The sequence below is a fragment of the Eptatretus burgeri genome, chromosome 26 (assembly GCF_056783735.1).
Source record: "Eptatretus burgeri isolate ZD-2024b chromosome 26, Ebu_testis_v1, whole genome shotgun sequence".
Taxonomy (NCBI): Eukaryota; Metazoa; Chordata; class Myxini; order Myxiniformes; family Myxinidae; genus Eptatretus; species Eptatretus burgeri.
In genome coordinates, this window is record NC_140986.1 from 402,626 (window position 1) to 424,157 (window position 21,532).

The 21,532-nt window shown below is 34.2% G+C and overlaps 1 protein-coding gene across 5 annotated transcripts in view; it reads left to right on the forward strand.

Moving 5' to 3' along the window:
- The window catches only part of LOC147007759 (dynein axonemal heavy chain 17-like), a 552,046-nt gene that overhangs the window by 349,175 nt on the left and 181,339 nt on the right, over positions 1-21,532 (forward strand). The window lies entirely within an intron of this gene.

Sequence of the window (21,532 nt, forward strand, 5' to 3'; positions counted from 1 at the left end):
TCTAGGCTATGCCACATGAAAGTGTGGCGTAATTACCCTAGGTAGCGGTTGGGGGTCAAAGTCAAGGGGGTCACCAAAAATGGTATTAACAATGTTTTGGATCACTTTATACAAAAACTTTGCAGCGGATTAGCTTGAAATTGTGTGGGAAGGTTTGTTGTCATGAAAAGACAAATCGAGTAGATTTTTGGAGCGATCGGATCAAAGGTCAAGGTCAAGGTCACAAAAAGGTCAAACATTTTTATTTTCGCGATAACACAGTCAATTTTATTCCAATTTACATCAAATTAATGCCAAAAATGATCAGTATTCAATGCCCTATCCTCAAATATAACATATTATATGGTGTTGCTGTAACCCGAGTTAGCGGTTGGAGGTCAAAGGTCAATGGGGTCACCACAAAGCATTTTTCATAGGGCAGCGTCGTGGACAACATTACGCAAAAACCACTTAGCAGATTGTCATGAAATTTTGTGGACTTGTTTGACATCATGAGAGGACAAATCGATTAGATTTTGGGAGCGATCGGATCAAAGGTCAAGGTCAAGGTCACAAAAAGGTCAAAATCGTTTTTTTGCGATTAAAGTGTCAATTTTGTTCCGATTTACATCAAATTAAGTCCAAAATGTTCAGTATTCAAATCCCGATCCACTGATATTGCGTATGGTATAGTGTTTGCAACCCTAGTTAGTCTGTGGAAGTCAAAGGTCAAGGGGGTCACCAAAATGGAGTTTTTGATTGGGAAGCGTTGTGGACAACATTACACAAAAACCACTTCGCAAATTGTCATGAAATTTTGTGGATGTGTTTGGCATCACGAGAGGACAAATCGATTAGATTTTGGGAGCGATCGGATCAAAGGTTAAGGTCAAGGTCACAAAAAGGTCAAAATCGTTTTTTCGCGATTAAATTGTCAATTTTGTTTTGATTTACAGCAAATTAACTCCAAAATGTTCAAAATTAAATTCCCCATCCTCGAATATGACACATGGTATAGTACTTTTGTCACCCAAGGCAGCGGTTGGGGGTCAAAGGTCAAGGGGGTCACACAAATTCACATTTATATCGGAAAGCGTTGTGGACAACTTAACGCAAAAAAACAAAACGCAGAGAGGCTTTAATTGTTTTGGATTTGTTTGGCATCATGAAAGGATAAATCCATTAGATTTTGGGAGCGATCGGATCAAAGGTCAAGGTCACAAAAAGGTCAACATCGTTTTTTCATGATGAAAACGGTTAATATGTTTCCGATTTACATCAAATTAACTCCAAATTGTTCAGTGTTCAATTCCCCATCTTCTGAAATGACACAAGGTATAGTACTATTGTCACCCTAGGTAGCGGTTGTTTGGTCAAAGGTCATGGGGGTCACGAAATGCATATTTGTATTGAGATGCGTTGTGGACAACTTAATACAAAGGTAATAATAATAGGCGGATCGGCTGATATTTTTGTGAGATGTTTGACATCATAAGAGGACAAATCGATTCGATTTTGGAAGCGATTGGATCAAAAGTCAAGGTCACAATAACGTCAAACTCATTTTTTCGTGATAACAGTTTCAAATTTGTTCCCATTTACATCAAATCAATGCCAAATGTTCAGTATTCAATTCACCACCCTCTAATATGACACATGTACAATTCTGTCACCCAAGGGAGTGGTTGGGGTGGGGGGGGGAGTGTTGAAAGGAGTATCTGTCTTTGTCCACAACAGGACAATTAATATCGTGACGTTATACAGACCTCCATCACAGAGTCAAACGGCGTTCAAAGATAAACTTAAACTTTTCCTGACGGCACTAAATACAGAACGATTGACGGTCATTCTGGGTGACTTCAATTTTGACCTGCTTGGTGCTCCGGAAAACGATATCCTACAGCTGATGGCACAACACGGGTTCCGCCAGTCTGTGACCGAGCCAACGACAGACCAGTGATCTCTACTGGACCACGTATACGTCAACCAGCCAGTCACCGTACACGTGGATGTCGTTGACATGTACTATTCAGACCACGACATGCTTTGTGTCTCCCTCGAAATATATATTTTTTTGTTCCTCGCATTTGTGGCACATTCGCGATCACCGAAAATGTGTTGTTCCCATTTCAAATATTTCAACATAACGTTTCATGAGTAGATCTAACTAAATAACATGTATCTTTTGCCAACTTTTGTCCGTCTCCTATTATCGACTGTAATCTCATACATTTCCATATTTGTCTGTGTTCTATGTCATCACCATGTTCCGTCAAGTATAATAAATACAATATTGAACACGTAATAACTCAGTCGTTTGTTGTTAATCACCATTTCGCCCCTACCCCAACACTTCCTGGTGAAGTTTGGGTGTAAACTAGAATATATCTCTGTCTCTAAACTATGTGTCTGTTGATGCAACAAGGGCCATAAGGGCCCTACCAAAATTAGTTACTCAGTAAAATACAACAAATTTTCATTAAGGAGACTTGGTATAGTTTGATATGCACATAGCTTCGCTCATGGTTTCGAAAAAGGAGTTTTACTTTCTTGTTTAATTAGACGCCATTTAAAATGACGTTTTTGTCCTCGCTCGGATTTGAAAACATGATCTACTTGATCCAGGTCGTGTCTGCGTGGTCAGTGACATTCGACCGAATCCGACCCTACATGCTACAGAGTTCGGCCCTCGGGACAACGAATCACCTAAAATTGTCATAATCGTAATAGTTCTAATAACAAAATCCTTTCACAAAATCCGGATCATGGACTTTAAATTTGCGAAATTCCCGAGCAGATTTAGTGGAATTTTAGTTCCTCATTTCACTCTCATGCCATGTTCAAACTAGTGGCTGCGGCGAAGGTATGCGCTCTACGAGTGCCCGTTCTAGTTTATAGGTATATGTCAGTAGGGTGAATATACTGGTTCTAGCTCACTTTTCCCCATGTAAATGAATGGGGGGTTTCAAGCGATTCATTTTTTTTTTCCCTAAAAATAAACCCCCTTTTTATCCCAAGGTATATTTATTTGTCTCCCCTTTTAACCTGGGGATACTTTTTTTCAAATAACCCATGCAATAAGATAAAGATTTGTTCAAGTACTAAAGTGGTAATGTGATTTGTTAAAGGTGATTCGAAAGAAATATCTGAAACGTCTAAGCCTCGGGACACTCTTTATCAAATAACCAATGCATATTGCTTAGCTCACTCATTGAACCTATAAAGATTTGTTCATTCTCAAATTCCTTCAATAGTTTAATTTTCTTTGCACAATAATCCCCATCTAAAATATTGAAAAACAAAACATTTGAATCTTTATATTTTTTAAGATACCCCTTTTGTGCCATTACGAAATGATAAACTTCTCTTAATGCTCTTGTTTGACCACCTCCTGAGCCACAGGTTATTTTTGTTAAGCCCCGCCCACTTTTCATAGGCCCCGCCCACTTTCAAATGGAATTTTTTAAAGCCCCGCCCACTTTTCACGAGGTATTCAATAAGCCACGCCCACTATCCTCTAAGCCCTGCCCACTCCCTATGTAATTTTTATAAGCCCCGCCCACTTTTCTTTAAGCCCCGCCCACTTTTGCTAAACCTTGGTTTGAAGCTTGGTTGAAGACCTTGTGAGCGACCAAGACCCACAGAACGAGTTCGTCCTTGATGACCCAACCAAAGAGTTATACCTTGGAGACCAGCAAAATCCTGAAAAAGAGTTTTACAGCAATAGTACTCATTGTGAGTTATCAAGACAATACCCACTGAACAAGTCATACCTTGATGAGCCAGAATACAAGTTTTACCTTGGAGACTCACAAATTTTGAAAAATCAGTAAATGAGTTCTGCCTTGATGGTTTAAATAACTACCTTGGAGACTCAGGAAAAGGGTTCTGTCAAGATGGTTCAAAATATGGGGCCTACCTTGGAGACTCACAAATTTTGAAAAAATCAGTAAATGAGTTCTGCCTTGATGGTTTAAATAACTACCTTGGAGACTCAGGAAAAGGGTTCTGCCAAGATGGTTCTAAATATGGGGCCTACCTTGGAGACTCACAAATTTTTAAAAAATCAGGAAATGAGTTATCCTTAAAAGACTTTGTAAGTTGGTTTTATTTTGAATACTTGAAATGTGGGTTCTGGCTTGATAACTCACAATGTGATACATATCTTGGAAACTCAACGGGAATGTGGTTATACCTTGAAGACTTGGAAAGTTGGGTTTATGTTGGAGACTTGAAACTTTTTTGGAGACTTTTATTTATTTATTTATTTATTAATTATTATTATTTTATTTATTTATATTTTGGAGACTTTTGGAGTTGCTATCACTCTTTGGGATCTAAACCTATCGATGTAGTTCTTTGTCGGATGGTGATCAAGATCAAGAAAGTTCTGGGAAGAAAGTGCAGGCTTACTCCCCCTTTCTACGTCATCAAACCTGAAAGCCTTAAAAGACAGAATTGGAAGAAGAGAAAAAAAAAAACGTAAAAAATATATATATAGGTGGAAATCTCATTTTGAAAAAGACATTGTGTTGGGCGAGGATTGAGTTGGGGTTGAGATTTTGAATGTGAGGGTTGGGGTTGAGATTTTGAATGTGAGGGTTGGGACACACACACACACACACACACACACACACACACACACACACACACACACACACACACACACACACACACACACACACACACACATACATCAACAAACAAAGTTAAGCCTTGACTATTCAGTTGAGGATTCTGTGTTTGGGGTTCACAGATCTAAGAACGTCCACCCCTTGACACACATTATATACTGTTATACACCTCGGACTTGGCCCTCGAGTGTCCACAACGGTGTATAGTAGGAGTGAGTGAAGCGCCAACCCATTGCTCCCATTGCACACACATTATATACTGTTATACACCTCGGACTTGGCCCTCGAGTGTCCACAACGGTGTATAGTAGGAGGGAGTGAAGCGCCAACCCATTGCTCCCATTGCACACACACACACACACACACACACACACACACACACACACACACACACACACACACACACACACACACACACACACATACACACACACCAACAAACAAAAGTTAAGCTTCGACTATTCAGTTGAGGATTCTGTGTTTGGGGTTCACAGATCTAAGAACGTCCCCCCTTGACACACATTATATACTGTTATACACCTCGGACTTGGCCCTCGAGTGTCCACAACGGTGTATAGTAGGAGGGAGTGAAGGGACAACCCATTGCTCCCATGGGTATTATCTGCTTAGTTTTGTCTTTTGTAATTCCTGTGAATAAAATGAACCTAAAATCGCTTCCCCTTCCAAATCATATATCTTATAAGTCCAAGGAACCGTTTCTATTACATCAACAATTTTAAAAAGTTCGTTCGTCCATCGTTTAGTATAACCCTTTTCAAAATGAGATTTCCACCTATATATTCTTACGATATCACCAACTTTGAACTTAGGTTTTCTGACATTAATCTCTTTTTCATATTTTAATTTTGTAAATGTTTCTGATGGTTTCATATTTGTTGACGTGTGAATCGTGTCATTATACTTATCCACAATATCCTGAATAAAAGATGACCATTGTTGTGAACCGAGTTGTGTGAATTTTTTATATAGTCTCTCTTTTAAGGTACGATTAAAACGTTCAACAACAACTGCCTTCCCTTCATTAAAGGTACTGTATAATGTAATACTGTTATTTTTTAGAAAATTCATAAATGTCTTGTAATAAAACTCTCTACCCTCATCAGTCCACAATTTTTTAGGTTTTCTCTTACTTTTAATAAATATCTGTTGAAAGGCAAACATAAGAGTATTTCCTGTTTTGTTTTTTAAAGGGACAACCCATGCGTATCTACTCCTCAAATCAATACCGGTTAAAGCATATTTGTACCCCTTATCATTATTGAGTTCAATCAAATCAGCGGACCAGATATAATCAACTTCCTTGGAATAAACTTTCCTTCTACGAAACTTTGTGAATATTGGTTTATGTAATTCATCAGCTAATTGCTCTTCAGTCTTAATGACATCATTAGAGCCTATAAGTTTTTTGAATTTCCAAGTCCAAGTTTCAATTTAGCACTGATCATCTTCTTCACAATGAACCGATCAACTTTTTCTCTCAAGGTTGGATTTTGTATCAGAGACAAATTATACAACATTTCTCTATCGGCTTCATGCTTTTCTTCCAATGTTGTGGTATTCCCATAATCAATATCATGTCTCATGCACACTTCATCAACTCTATTGATGGGTTTACTCCATGATTTAGGATTGTCTGCCTCATCGAATCTTTTATCCAAGTTTGTGCCTGGACCACAGAAAGAATACCCTGGAAGATGTAATTCCCCTGGTATTCCAGTAGTTGTAAATTTACTTCCTGATAAAAACTTTTGTATATCTCCTCCTCGTTTGTGTTTGGAGATAAATTGATTTTTTTTTGAACCACACACCGAACATATACCTTTTTGTATAACCCTGTTATTTTTACTTTTAATATATGAAATATTTTTAGTATTAGTTTTCTTTTTACATTTGAGACAATAACTCATTTATTTATGAAAAAATTCCTGCAGAGTGCAAAAACCTTTTTAGTTTCCAACATGCACATTTGAATCTTAATTTTTAAAACATAAAGAATCCTTAGAAATGCCTTCACTCTCTCCTCCATTTATTTAAGAAAAAAAAATGAAAAGCTTGAATTAAAATGAATATCTTGTCGATGTCAATAGTCTTGTCGAAAGTATTGCAAATAGACTTGTCATTTCTTTGTTTTCCTCCTCGGTGGGTTGAGTTATTTTCTGTAATACCACCAATCTTTTTTTAATCTCACTGGTTTCCATATTTTGATATTTATTTTGTCTCGCTCTTTCCTCCCTCTCCTTCTCTCTCTCCTCCCTCTCCTTCTCTCTCTTCTCCCTCTCCTCCTTCTCTCTCTTCTCTTTTTCCTCCTTCTCTTTCTTCTCCCTCTCCTCCTTCTCTCTCTTCTCCTTTTCCTCCTCTTCCCTCTCTTCTTCAACTCCTTCCTCATCCCTTATTATCCTTGAATCGCTTACACCCCATAGAATATCATACATATATTCATCAGGATTTCTTGTTATTCCTGTATCCAAAATAATTTTTTACAACAGGAAACCAATAAAATTTCTTTTGAATTTCTAAAAGAGCCTTACCTTTTCTTAACATTATAATTTTTTCATTATTTAACATTCTAATTAAATCTAAAGTTGTCGGTTTATCAACATCAGCATAATGCCAATCTTTTATTGAAAATACCTCATTCTTATGTTGTAGAACATATTTATTAAAATACCGAATACCCTTTTCTTGAAGGTATGCTTGGACACAGAAATGATAATTTTCTTGAAGCCTTCTTGCTGTCATTTATGTATTAGAAATATATGTTAGAATAATATTATGGCACGAAACACCTCCCCATCTTCCCATAGTTAAATCATTTTGTATTTCCTTACTTATTATATATAATCCTGTTTTTTTCTGTTTTCATGATATAAACAAGGGCAAAACCATTATTATATTTCCCCTTATTAAATTCTTTTATTTGTTGTTTACTAATCGTGGCCCCACAAAACTCATTCTCGATACCAAGTGGATAATATTCTTCCTTACGAGACTGATTTAATTGTTCCAGGTCTTCGAGGTTAATTTTAAATGACCAATTATGCCCTAAATCATTCATATCATACCCCCATTGTTCTATTCTCATACAAACGATACGCCCTTCTTTATAAAAATTTATTTTAATTCGAACTGTGAATTCTGTATGACCTGGAGATAATATCAACAGTTCTGTATCTTTGGAATACATGGCCGTTTTATTTAAGGATATATATTGTGATAAATCGCTTAATCTCACCAAGTCATTCGCGTCAGTCGGGCTTGGATAATTTTTTAATTTATAAGCATTTTTCATGTTAATATTTTTGGTTATATTATATTTATGCCGTTCAACCTGTGCCTTTGTGTAATAATTTGATAAATCAATATCCAGTTCTTGGGATACACCAAAGATAGAACCATCTTTACCAACATAAGTCATTTATATTAGATTAAAAATAATATAAAATGTTTTATTTTTGTTGAGTTGAAATAACACATACAGACATAATTTACCACAACACTTGGAATTTAATTCTTGGACTTGAAATGTTTGATAAACACCATTCTGTAAGAATTTTATGACTTCAACAGGTGGTGGAAGACCAAAACTATCAAAATAATATTTGTCTTGACTATTAAAAATACAAACCCAATGAGAACCGTTCCCATTATTATCTTCGAAGTTCATAATAATATTCTTAATATGTTTCGGCACATTTGTTAATTCATCTCTCATACAAATAACCACATTATGAATTTTTAATTTCTTACAATATTTGACAAGTTGTAAATTTGATGTTGTATTCTTTCCAAATTCTTTAAACCACTCATCAATGCTCATTTATTTATTAGAAAGATATAATCCATTACCTCTTTTCGTTAATTTTACACCTGCTTGTGCTATAGAAGAAAGCATATCTCCAACTAACAATCTCGCTTTATCAGGCAGACCTTCAAGTTTTTCAGCAAAATCTACAATTACACCACTTCCACTAATTTGTTTCTCCAACTCTTTGTTATGTCTTTCCAATTCTTTTTGAGCCTGGAGTTGATCCTTCCTTTCATTGGCAGTGTTCACCGCTGTTGAAATACCACCTGTCAATGCTCCAACCGCACTTAAACCAGCAAATAAAGGAATTAGAAATGGGAGAAATCCTCCACTCATCTCTCTTATTGAATATTTTTTCAACATTGGTTTTGTCATTTTAATTTTAAGTGAGCCAGTGTCATTCAAGATTTTAACCTGTTCTCTTGTGAGCAAAACATCAATTCTTACTGCTCCTTTTCTCTGAATTGTATTAACGTTAATCGTACAAGGCTTTTGATTTTGAACACAAGATGATAGTTTATGAAGATTGATTTGATTAACATATACCCCAGTTGGTACTTTGCCACTCATTTATTTAACAAAAAAATTATGTGAGACTAATCATCACACCATTATCTGTATTAATCTTTAATTCTGTTTCTTCCAAAAGCAAACAATATGTATCAACTTCTTCACTCTCTCCTCTTTCAATGTATAGGGAAGTATCCACTCGATTAGACTTTATAGTTTCCTTTTGAGTGCTCAGGTCAAACGCATAGATTGTATACAAACTTTGAAATGCTGTCATATCCAAAATAGGTTCTTTATTTCCATTACTTTCACACACCTTTTGGTAAGACTTGTATGCTTCAGCAAAATCATTTTTTCCCAATTAATTTCCAATCTATCTCGTGGATAAAATGTTCCATCTAGAGAAACGCGAAGTTGTTTCACCTTAGCATTATCACTCAATGCATTATTCTTATCAGTCGCAGTATCACCATCTGGCTTTTTAAAAATGATCCACAGATATCGTGGCTTTCCTTCCAGAACACCCAAATTCCACGTGTAAGTAGTTTGGTTGAGTTTAACGTGTTGACATCTTCTTTTGAGGTATGATACACTGAGTGGTTTCTTTGAGTTAAGTCTTCTATTCAACATCTCTTCTGTTTTAAGATTAGGAGTATATTCACTGATATACCAACTCATTTCCTCAATTACAAATTTATTCTGATCACCAAAAGCATTACCAACACCAAAAAGCAATCTATTTTCATTATCATTCCTTTGTAGTTGAAATCTAATTTTAAGACCATACAGAACTTTATCATGATCACAAAATCCAAATATACCTTTAAGAGGAACTGCCACAGTAAAACTATTTTCTGCTTTTGTATCATCATTATACGCTCCTTTCCTTTGAGTATATCCAGGGTCTGTGTTTGTTCCCGTTGACATATCAGGAATAAAACCTTCGACAGACCCCTTTCCCATTCTATCACTGAATGTATAGAGTGTAAATTTCATCATTTCAGATACAGCAGACATAATCAACCGCTTCCATTATTCCAAAAATATGTTCCAATGTACAAACGCACACTATCAAACATTTTCCAGAAGAAATCATTTACAAGTGTGGCATTTGTGTTATTCCCAGCTTTAGTGAATTTAAATTTACACAACAAGAAACTTTCGGAGAGATTCAAATAGGTTTGTTGATTATTTATTTCAAAACTTTTTGGACCATTCGTATTCCAGTCTGTTCCAGTTATTGCATTTACCTTGAAGTAATCTTCTTTTTTAGTGGAGTTTGAGATAATATTAGTATCATCCAAATCATAGATACTATCAATTGCTTCCATACTTGTATTTATTTAGGAAAAAAAGTTGTTAAAACTTTTGAAACCCTGATCCAAGTATTCGAATTATTTTCTGTCGTTCTTGGGGGGACAACTGAGTTTTGCCTTTCTTAATTTCTTTTATTGCTTGTAATTTATGAGATTCCTTCTGGGCATCTTTTATGCTCTTTACAGCACCTGCTACATTTCCCACAGCAGAAGCAGTTGAACCAATTAGATCTTTTATGTTTAAGAATAGTTGAACCAATACCCATGAGAGTATCAATTATCCCATCTCCTCTAAATTGATGTCGAACACCCCTTTGTCTCTTCGGTTTATAGTATCCTCTACCAAGATACATACCTTCACCCTTGTAGTATGGGGAAAGAAACATCCCATCCCCTGTAATTATTTTATATTTTCCCAACTTGTGTTTCCTCACAATAACCATCGTATTTATTTATTGGAAAACTTCACGTAGGTGAATTCTGATGGATATAACTTCTCCATTAAAAGAAATCATACGATTATCTTGGTCGGTTATCCTAAAATTTACTCTGTGTATGGTTTTTCCTGACACAGGGAGATAAACCAAATTTTTGGGTTCCATATTGAATTTATAACCAATTGGGGTTGAGTATGCGCTGAATGAAAATATTGTATTTGTTTTTTTTCCATCATTATAAGCACCATCAATCAAATCACAGTGAATTAACACCGAATTTATTCCTGAGGATATTTGAATGACATTATCACTGTAAAACGTCCCATTAGTTTCAATCTTTTTTGAGGAGAAACCCAATAACTCTCTAAATGAATTATCAATTGTGAAATCAACCTTGTAGTTATTTTTAACTTTAATCGTTGATTTTGAAGTATGTTTTGAATGTCTATAACAATATTTTTTGGTTCATCACCCTGTTCTTTCATAAGACGAGCAATTTCGGAAGATATTTGAGAAATGTCATATGCTCCGGGTGAGACTGTTATCGTTTTGTATCCACTTCCGGGATTAGAACTAAACTTGTCATTTTTATCAGTTATATTAAATAAGGTATTATAAGTTTCCATGGACAATAAAGATGCCTCATATTCTTTTGTTGGGTCAAGTTGTAGTGGGTATGGGAATGAAGATGTGTGGTCGCTTGTTGTGAAATTAAAACTCAGGATTGTGCTTCTCATCTTATTTAATATGAGATAAAATATCTTTATATTGAGATTTATTAATTATTTTCATGTTCATCAACTGGTCTAAAATGGCTGATGCTTCATTAAAACAATTGTTATTTCCAGCCTTCTTACTACCTAACAACAATAACAGTCTATTAACTAATTGCGATGGGTCATTTGGAAGAAAACTAATACCTGAACCAAGGATACTTAAAGCCTGAATAATGTGTTTCTCCTTCTCATTTTTCCTACTTTTACTAGAAATACTAACCCTATAATTTAGAGTGTTCAGCAGATCAATATATACTCTATCATCATTATTTTTCATATCCAATGGTTTATCAATATACTTTGATTCATCCCTCACAGTTGAACCTTGTCTTCCATCTTTTGTGAGAAGAAACATTAATCTCGGAGTTAGTTTAACAGGGGGTTGAGCAGAACCCAAGAACCTTAATTCATCATTAAATATCAATAACTTTTCTTGAACAAGATGAAATATTGCTGGTTGTTCTGTTGGAATGAGTCCTGCTTTGGTTTTTGAATCCGCTGAATATTCATTGTTTTGAAGAGCATTCACAATATAATCAGGGGGTCGATTAATCTCTCCCAGTTGTTGAAATAAACCTTCATCATCATATACCTTTAATTCTCCTAAATGCTCTAATTCTTCCTCCGTCATTTGATCAAAATCTTTTAACATTTGAAGTTTTTTAGGAGTATATTCTACTGTGGGAACTGTGGAAACATCTTTCATTTTTTCTTGGGAAGTTTTTAAAAGTGGTTTAAAAAATTTCTCTTGTTTTCTTTCAAATGCTTCTTCGCCCGTTAGTTTCTGTCTGCGTTTCTTCTTTATGTCTTCCTGTTGTTTTACAACTTTTGAAACCAACTCTTGATGTTCCTTAAATCTTCTTGCTCTTTCTTTTGCATCCATTTATTTATTGTAAAATATAATTTCATGAATTGTAAAGATCAACAGGGAAATTTTCCTTTTCTTCATCATTCAAGTAGATGTGTTCAAATAAATCCTTTTCTTTAAATATTTCATCAAATTCTTTATTAACATTAATGCGAGTTGTAATTTCTTCTTCACTTATACTTGCATCTCTGCTTTTCATACGTTTGCGTTGAGTTTCTTCATCAACATCAAAACCGAATGATAAAATCTTCACTCCGCTCAGATGTTTAATAATTTGTCTCGTTCCTTCTGGATTAGTTTCTAATATCCCAAGACCACCAGATTTTAGTTTCCTTAACTCACTCTTACAATGTGAATATTTTGTTGTACCAAGAGAAACCTCCTCAAATATTTGACCTTCATTCCTCAATCGCATATGTTCCTCCACTGAAATATAGTGATAATCTTCACCTTTTACTTCTCCAGGTCTTATTGCTCTAGTTGTTGTTGAAACAATGCGTATCACGGGGTGTTTTTTAAGTAAATTTACAATATTCTCATTTGTACTACACAAGAACCTTGATTTATGAAAGTTTTTTCCAGAAGCAGATTTACCCACAAGATTTACAATAATAGTTGTCATTTATATATGTAATTGTTTATAAAACAAAAAATATATCCCTTAATATCTCATCTTGTTTCACAACAATATATTTATATTTTTCAGTCGTGTGCTTCATGTAATCCTCAAATTTCTTTTTACTACATAATGTAGAACATTTATCTCTCCAAAAATTATTGATATCTATTGAATTTAACTTGAATAAAATAAAAGTATTAGCATTGTTTCTGATGGAACGACGAGGAAGTTGAAAGTACGATTGACTAAGATAAATACAATTACAAGAAGAATGTCTCCCTCTTGTGTAGTAGCTGTCCATTACCGTTTGGTTTCTCTCATTAACACAATCATCAAAGATAACGAGGTTCTTTTTTGATTTATCCAAATCGTGAGGAGACGGTATATCATCCGTATTATCACTAAGAATACAAGTTATCGGATTTGATTTCTTTTTACATCTCTGTGTATCACAAAATAGTTGAATTATATCTTCAATGTTATAATCATTTAGGTTTTTTTGAAGTTTAAATAAACCGATTATATCTTCTTTTTGAAGACCAGCATTAAAACCTTGTGAGAGTAGTTGATACTCTGGTTGAAAACTCGACTTTGTGAAAATTATTAAATTATCATAATCTAAAAAGTTGGGAGTGAGGAGCATCTTTAAAAGTAAGCAGGTTTTTCCACATCCACTTGAACCAACTATGAGACATCTTAATGAATTTGGGAGATTTTTATGGTTGTTAAATTTTATCTTATTTTCCCAAATGGGTAAAAAATCATTCATTTAAATATTTGGAAAACAGGTTATTTAATTTATTATTGGCTTTTTTAGAAACTATATTTTATCCTAAGTTCAGGTTTAATTTCAAGATAATCCATTATTTTATTTATACAATATCTTTTGTTGATATTTCCCTGAAAATCACATCCATGAATAATATATAACAACAATCCTTTGAACATTTCTCTAATACGTTCAGTTTCTTCCCTTGTAAGGAAAGGTGTGTTATCACCCTCATACTTTACATTCATTTCTCTAATCAATCTTGTAAAGTAATTCATTTTTGGTGTAAATCTAAAAGAATTATTTTCCTTTTTATATTTTTTATTATCATTAATTAGAAGATAATCACAGAATATACATTGTTTATAGGCTTTTGACTCTGTGTTTAATCCCCGTCTTTCACACGCAGGACAATTCTCAAATTTGTCATATGGAGAATCAGGAAAGTCTAGCATATTTATAAAGTAAAACTTTACTTAAACTGAAATTCATCTATACTTTCAGTTGTATATTGACTCATATTTAATAATATTACCATCGATATCGATATACTTTTTTTCATTACCAGATTCAACGACAACATTTTTTATTTTAAAGGTAATTTTAAAATGATCGTTAACTACTATTGAACGAAATGTCATTTCACCTGATATATTAACATCCTTTATTTCATCAGGACTTACATCTTTAGGGTTGTTGAAAAAATACAAATTTCTCCTTGCATATTACAGATGGTCTTATCTTTTCTTTCTAAAGCTTCATCCATAAGGTTTTTGTTTTTGATACTTTTTCTTGTTTCATTGCTTTTTCTAGTTTTGAATATATTACCAGAAGGAGAGGAGAAACTTTTGTTAGAGATACTTTAATTGATGTTCTACCAGGTATACTAAAAGCCCTTCCACTGAAGGAAATTGAAGAACTCATCATATCCACCATAATTGTTTTTATCCAATAGTTGTTATATTTATCTTTGTTCAATTTTACATCCTAAACATATTTCTCAGTATCTTTAACAAATGAAGAGATTGATTGAAACTTGTCTTTTGTGTCTTGAAACATTGTATTTATTAAGTGAAAAAGTTGGAGGATAAAATGGTTTTAAGCACAGATTCACCTGTAAAATAAACGAAATTTTCATCAAGAAAATTTTAGTTTAAGCAAAGATTTATTATATAAATATGGTGAATACAACATACTGCGATGTTTGTAATCACGAATATAAACATTATAGAAAACACCTCCGAACCAACAAACACACATTTAATCTATTTCATAAAATATCTCCTCTTGAGTTGGAAAGAAAACATTGTGATATCTGTTCAAAGGATGTTTTGAAGAGAAGTTATAATAGACATCTTCAATCACAAAAACACAAGAAAAATGAGTTTAAATTAAAGGGAGACTATTATATTGAAAACACTGATGGGACATTTAAAGGGCATATAAAAATAAGGATTTTTCAATTTGGAGAACCCGGTCCATCATCAATAGCTGAATCAATTGAAATAGTGAAATCTGATGTTGAAAAAGTTATTAAAAAGACATTAAAAGAAATGAAAACTTTAAAGTTTTATATGGGAGTGAAAATGAATATGAAAAGACAAGATGAAGAACAAACTCCTTATATGAGAACAGATCTTCATTTTATAACATCATTTCAAGATTTTTTGAATAGTGGGGTTTATGAAGAACTATCAAAACAAGAGGAGGATGTTGATAATACAGTGGTAGGAAGTGGATTCAATATTTAAAAAAATCATATTTTTAGATATACACATTCTAAAATCAAACCCTCTTAAAGCTTCTTCTTATATTGAATTACCAAAAGAAATAAAACTAAAGAAAGCATTTGTTAATATTAAGAACAATGATAATAAATGTTTTCTCTGGTCTGTTCTTGCTCACTTTCATCCACCAAAATGTAATTCAGAAAGAGTAAAACAATATATGAAATATGAGAATACCTTGGACATTAAAGATTTTAAATTCCCAATGCCACTCACAGATATTCCTAAATTTGAGAAAAAGAATAATCTTTCGATTAATGTATATGGATTAACGGATACAAACAAAGTTCAAATATTAAAAATTTCAAACAACTATAAAAATGAAGAAACACACATTGATCTTTTATATTTTAGTGTTGGAAATAATTCACATTACACATACATCAATAATTTATCAAGATTAATCTCTTCTCAGGTATTCAGAACAGCAAACAAAATATATCCTTGTAAACGATGTCTTAATTCATTTCATACAAAAGAACGATTAGAACAACATTCAAAATATTGTAGTAATCATAAATCAGCTGTAATTACAATGCCTAAACCTGGTGAAAAGATTTATTTTGAAGATTATAATAAATCTATCATGCACCCATTTGTGATATATGCTGATTTTGAGTGTATCCTTAAAAAGATAAATACTGCTTCTCCTAATCCAAAAGAATCATATACAAATAAATATCAAAAACATATTCCTTGTGGTTTCTGTTATTATATCAAATCATCTGTTGGAGAAAAGTATAACAAACTTGAACATTATAGTGGAAAAAAGCTTCACAAGAGTTTGTAAAACGATTAGAAAAGGATTGTATAAGACTCACTAAATTAATGAAAGAAACAAATGAACCGATGAAATTAACCAAAGAAGAAAAATTAGAATTTAGAAAGAACAATATCTGTCATATTTGTGAGGGGGAAATTAAGGAGTCTAAAGTTAGGGATCATTGTCATCTTACTGGTAAATATAGAGGTCCCGCTCATTCCTGTTGTAATCTTAATTATAAATTACCTTCTTTTATTCCAGTCTTTCTTCACAACAGCGCCAATTATGATACACATCTATTTATAAATGAACTTTCAAAAACACCAGGGAATATTTCTGCCATAACAAACACAAGTCAAAAGTATATTTCATTTACAAAAATGATATTCACAAAACCTTTTAACTCGTATTAGGTTTCTAGATTCTTACAAGTTTATGGGAACACCACTAGCCTACCTCGCATCAAATCTAAGCTCCACGGACTCTTTTCCAAATCTTAATTCATTCTTTCCAAAAGAGGAAATTCTCACTAAAGAGGAAATTCAGATTAAAGAGAGAATTCAAAGTAAAGAGGAAATTCTAATTAATGAGGAAATTAATGAAGAAATTCTAACTGAAGATGAAATTCTAATTATAAAGAAAATTCGAACAATGAATGAAATTCTAACGAAAGAGGAAATTCTGATTAAAGATGAAATTCTGATTAAAGAAGGAATTCTCACGAGAGAGGAAATTCAAACAAGGAATGAAATTCAAAGTTAAGAGAAAATTCTTTCAAGTAAGGGAATTTATCCTTATGATTATATGGATTCATTTATGAGATTTAAAGAAACACAACTTCCTTCAAAAGAAAGTTTCTATAATAACCTTTATGAAGAAGAGATAAGTGATTAGGAATATAAATACGCACAAGAAATATGGAAAAATTGTTATGGATTAGATCCTTCCCACTATTTCACAGCTCCTGGTTTAGCTTGGAGTGCAATGTTGAAAATGACAAAACAAGATATAGATTTAACCAGTGATGTTGATGTGCTTTTGATGATTGAGAAGTCCAAGAGAGGTGGAATATCACAAGTATGTTCAAAAAGATATGCTAAAGAAAATAATAAATATCTTCCAAATTATGATAGTGAAAAAGATAGTAATTATTTGATGTATTTTGATGGTAATAATTTGTATGGATGGACAATGTCTCAATCTCTGCCTTATGGTAAATTAGAGTGGGTGGAAGAAAAGGATTATGAAAAGGCTTTGATGAATATTGTTATTTCTTCTCAAGAGGAATTGAATGACGAAGAAGAAGGTTATTATTTTGAAGTTGATTTGAGGTACCCGAGTGATCTTCATAATAAGCATAAAGACCTTCCTTTTGCATGTGAGAAAGAAACCCCAAAGAAAGAATGGTTCAGTGATTATCATAAAAGTTTTAATATTAAAGGCAAATAAACAGAAAAGTTATTAACAACATTCTATGATAAAGAGGGATATGTTTTGCATCAGAGAAGCTTAAAACAGTTTTTGAGAGAAGGATTGAGAGTAGCTAAAATTCATAGAGTTTTAAAATTTAAACAAAGTCCTTGGGTGAAAAAGTATATTCAATTCAATACAGATATGAGAGCAAATACAAAAGTAAAATTTGAAGGGGACTTTTATAAAGTAATGAATAATGCTGTATTTGGAAAGACTATGGAAAATGTTAGAAACAGGCAAAACATTAGATTCGCAACATCTTGGAAAGAAGCTTCGAGATTGATAAATAAACCAAGTTTTGAGAGAGAAGAGGTTTTTTCAGAGAACTTTTCTGCTATTCATATGAAAAAGGAAAGTATTGTAATGGATAAACCAATTTATATTGGAACAGTAGTTCTTGATTTATCAAAGATATTGATGTATGATTATTTGTATGACTTAAAGAAAGAGTATGGTGAAAATGTTTCATTGTTGTATTTGGACACTGATAGTTTTATCCTAGATATAAAAACTGATGATGTTTATAAAGATATGAAGAAAAATATTGGAGTATATGATACAAGTAATTTCAGAAAGAAGAGTGAGTTATTTTCCAAAAAGAATGAAAAGGTTATTGGTAAGTTTAAGGATGAGTTGGGTGGAAAAGTAATGAGTGAGTTTATTGGATTGAGAGCAAAGGCATATGCTTATAAGTATGGTGATCAGATTGATAAGAGGTTAAAGGGAATAAAGAAATATGTAATAAAGAAATCAATAACTTTTAGAAATTATTATAATTGTTTGATGAATAAGAAAGAAGAATATAGGAAAATGAATACAATAAGAAGTTATAAACATAACATATATAGTGAAGAAGTAAATAAAAAGGCATTAGGAGCCTTTGATGATAAGAGATTTATTTTAGATAATGGAATAGATTGTGTTCCATATGGATATTGTATGATAGAGTGTATAAAATAGATTGTGTTTTAACGATGGGAAGATGGGTTAGGGTTTTTTAAGGGCTTCCGCCGCGTTTTTTCACAATATATAAATGGTCAAACCAAGTATTAATCAAACTAAAGAGTGGAGAAAATCTCAGTCTTGGTATATAAATGGAAAACATAATGAATGTGAAAAATATCAAATAAGTCTTATTGAAAAAATAACTAAAACAAAGGTAAATAAAACAAATAAGCGAATCAATTTAAAAAGTAGTAAGTTAGAGGATGTAAAGAAAAAAATGAATATCCTTGAATGGACTGAAAACTTTGATGGTGATCAATTGAACAATGAAAAAACAATTTACTATAATCTCAAAATGATATGTGGCTCAGGAGGTGGTCAAACAAGAGCATTAAGAAAAGTTTATCATTTCATAATGGCACAAAAGGGGTATCTTAAAAAATATAAAGATTCAAATGTTTTGTTTTTCAATATTTTAGATGGGGATTATTGTGCAAAGAAAATTAAACTATTAAAGGAAATTGAGAATGAACAAATCTTTATAGGTTCAATGAGTGAGCTAAACAATATGCATCGGTTATTTGATAAAGAGTGTCCCGAGGCTTAGACGTTTCAGATATTTCTTTCGAATCACCTTTAACAAATCACATTACCACTTTAGTACTTGAACAAATCTTTATCTTATTGCATGGGTTATTTGAAAAAAAGTATCCCCAGGTTAAAAGGGGAGACAAATAAATATACCTTGGGATAAAAAGGGGGTTTATTTTTAGGGAAACAAAATATGAATCGCTGAAAATCCACCATTCATTTACATGGGGAAAAGTGAGCCAGAACCAGTATATTCACCCTACTACTTATGTCGATTGTTAATCGGAATATGTTGATGGTTTAAAGCTTATAAGTATTCTATGTTCTTTATAGGTAGATGTCCATTGTTTAAAGGTATATGTGTCGCCAAAAGTGATATACAGCACGATATCTCAAAAAGTTGTGGATGTATTATGACAAAACTTGGTGAATGAGTTGGTTCGGTGACATGAACAAACCGATTAAATTTTGGTTCAGGTCCGGATGCAGATCCACCTATCCGTGAGATACAAAATGTAAACTGTCTGTCTGTGCAATCCAAGGCCAACTCCACTCATGCGTAACTGGCTTCCTCCACCCTCGTCGTCAATGTGTGGCTCTCAACAGAACCCTTTCATCTGCTCTCCCTGTCATGGTTGTAGAACATCAAAGCAGTGTTCAAGGCCCCATGTTATTCGTTATCTTCATCAATGATATCACTGACTCTGGAAAAACCTCTTCATCTCTTTGCTGATGCCTCCATTCTCTGCCGTGACATCCCTTGTCATCTTGACAGACAGGTGGCAGCTTCTTCCCTCTCATCAGACCTTGACAATATCACAAACTGATCAAACACTTGGAATATGTCTTTCAATCCTAATAAATCCATGACACTCATTCTCTCTCTCCGAAAGGACCGCACTGCAAACCCTTCCATGTCGCTTCTCAACAACCCTCTTGAAGAGGTTCATTCACTCAGACTATTGTATCTCACTCTTAGCCATGATCTCTCTTGGACAAGCCACATTTCAAAATTGGCCTCCAAAGCCAAACTCCGACTGGGGATCCTCCATCGTGCGAAGTCCTTCCATGGCACACCTGAGCTCCTATCTTCCGCCAAGGCCTTCATCTGCAGATTCATGGAGTACGGCTTTCTCCTTTGGTCTGGCTCCCTTGCCTCACGTCTTGCTTTGCTTGACACCGTGGAAACAAAGGCCTTCAATATCATTGGACTCTCGCGATGAAGCTGAATCTATGGGCCTATCACTTCACCACCGCCAACAGGTCGGTGGTCTCTCTTGTCTTCTTCTGCCTCATTTCTAGTCTTGCACCCTCTGCCCTCTCCGTGATTTGTCCCCAAGTATCTGCACGACGCACGCAATCCACAAGCCACTCTCTCCAGAATCACTGCTCACCTCGACTCATGTATTCCTCTCTTTTCCCGCCTGTGGAACGACATTCCACATTCTCTGCAATCTCATTCTTCGTCTTCAAGACAGCTGTTCACCAGCATCTCAGGTCATCTCCCATCCAAAGCCATGATTTGTCCTACACCCGTTAAACCACTTCCACCCCTCCCAGGGTTTTGCTTATGTATCCATCTTGTTCACCCCTTGTGTTCTCCCCTTACCCTTGTCGTTACCTGTATCCCTTGTTTGTCCGTCAACATCTACCTTCCCTTGTTTTTCTGTCCACGTCTCTCCTCCGCCCTTCTGACCAGCGTTTCCCCTTTCTTCTGCTATTCCCTTTGCCATGTTGTGTCCTGATCTGTTCTGTGTCCTCGCTCTTCCACAAGCCTCGACCAGGTATTGAAAAACGAAGCCAAAAAACCTGTCCAGTCTGGTGGAGGTATCCACTCCAGCGAGTGTCGTTCTTGGTGTAACTGATATCTTCTCACTTATTTGTCCAGCATGGAAGGGAAAACAGGTCCCTCGTGAGCCTGAGATCAATGTAACAAAAAATAAATAAAGGAATAAAATTAAATAAGTAATTAAAATGCACTGAAATCGCAAGTCGGAATGAACATGTCAATTAAACTAATTAGTACACACACACTCTCGTGTGCATCATTGTGGCTGCTCCTTGCATCATCGGTTTGGGGACACGGCTATGCCACTGATGCAGTGTCCCTATTACCAGTACACTCGTGCTCATTTTGTCGACCTCGGAAGATGACAGGCGGAGTCAACCCCACCTGGTGTTAATTCAGCAGCCAACAGGGACCAAACTCAGGACCCTGGGATCCCAAGCCAGCCACCCA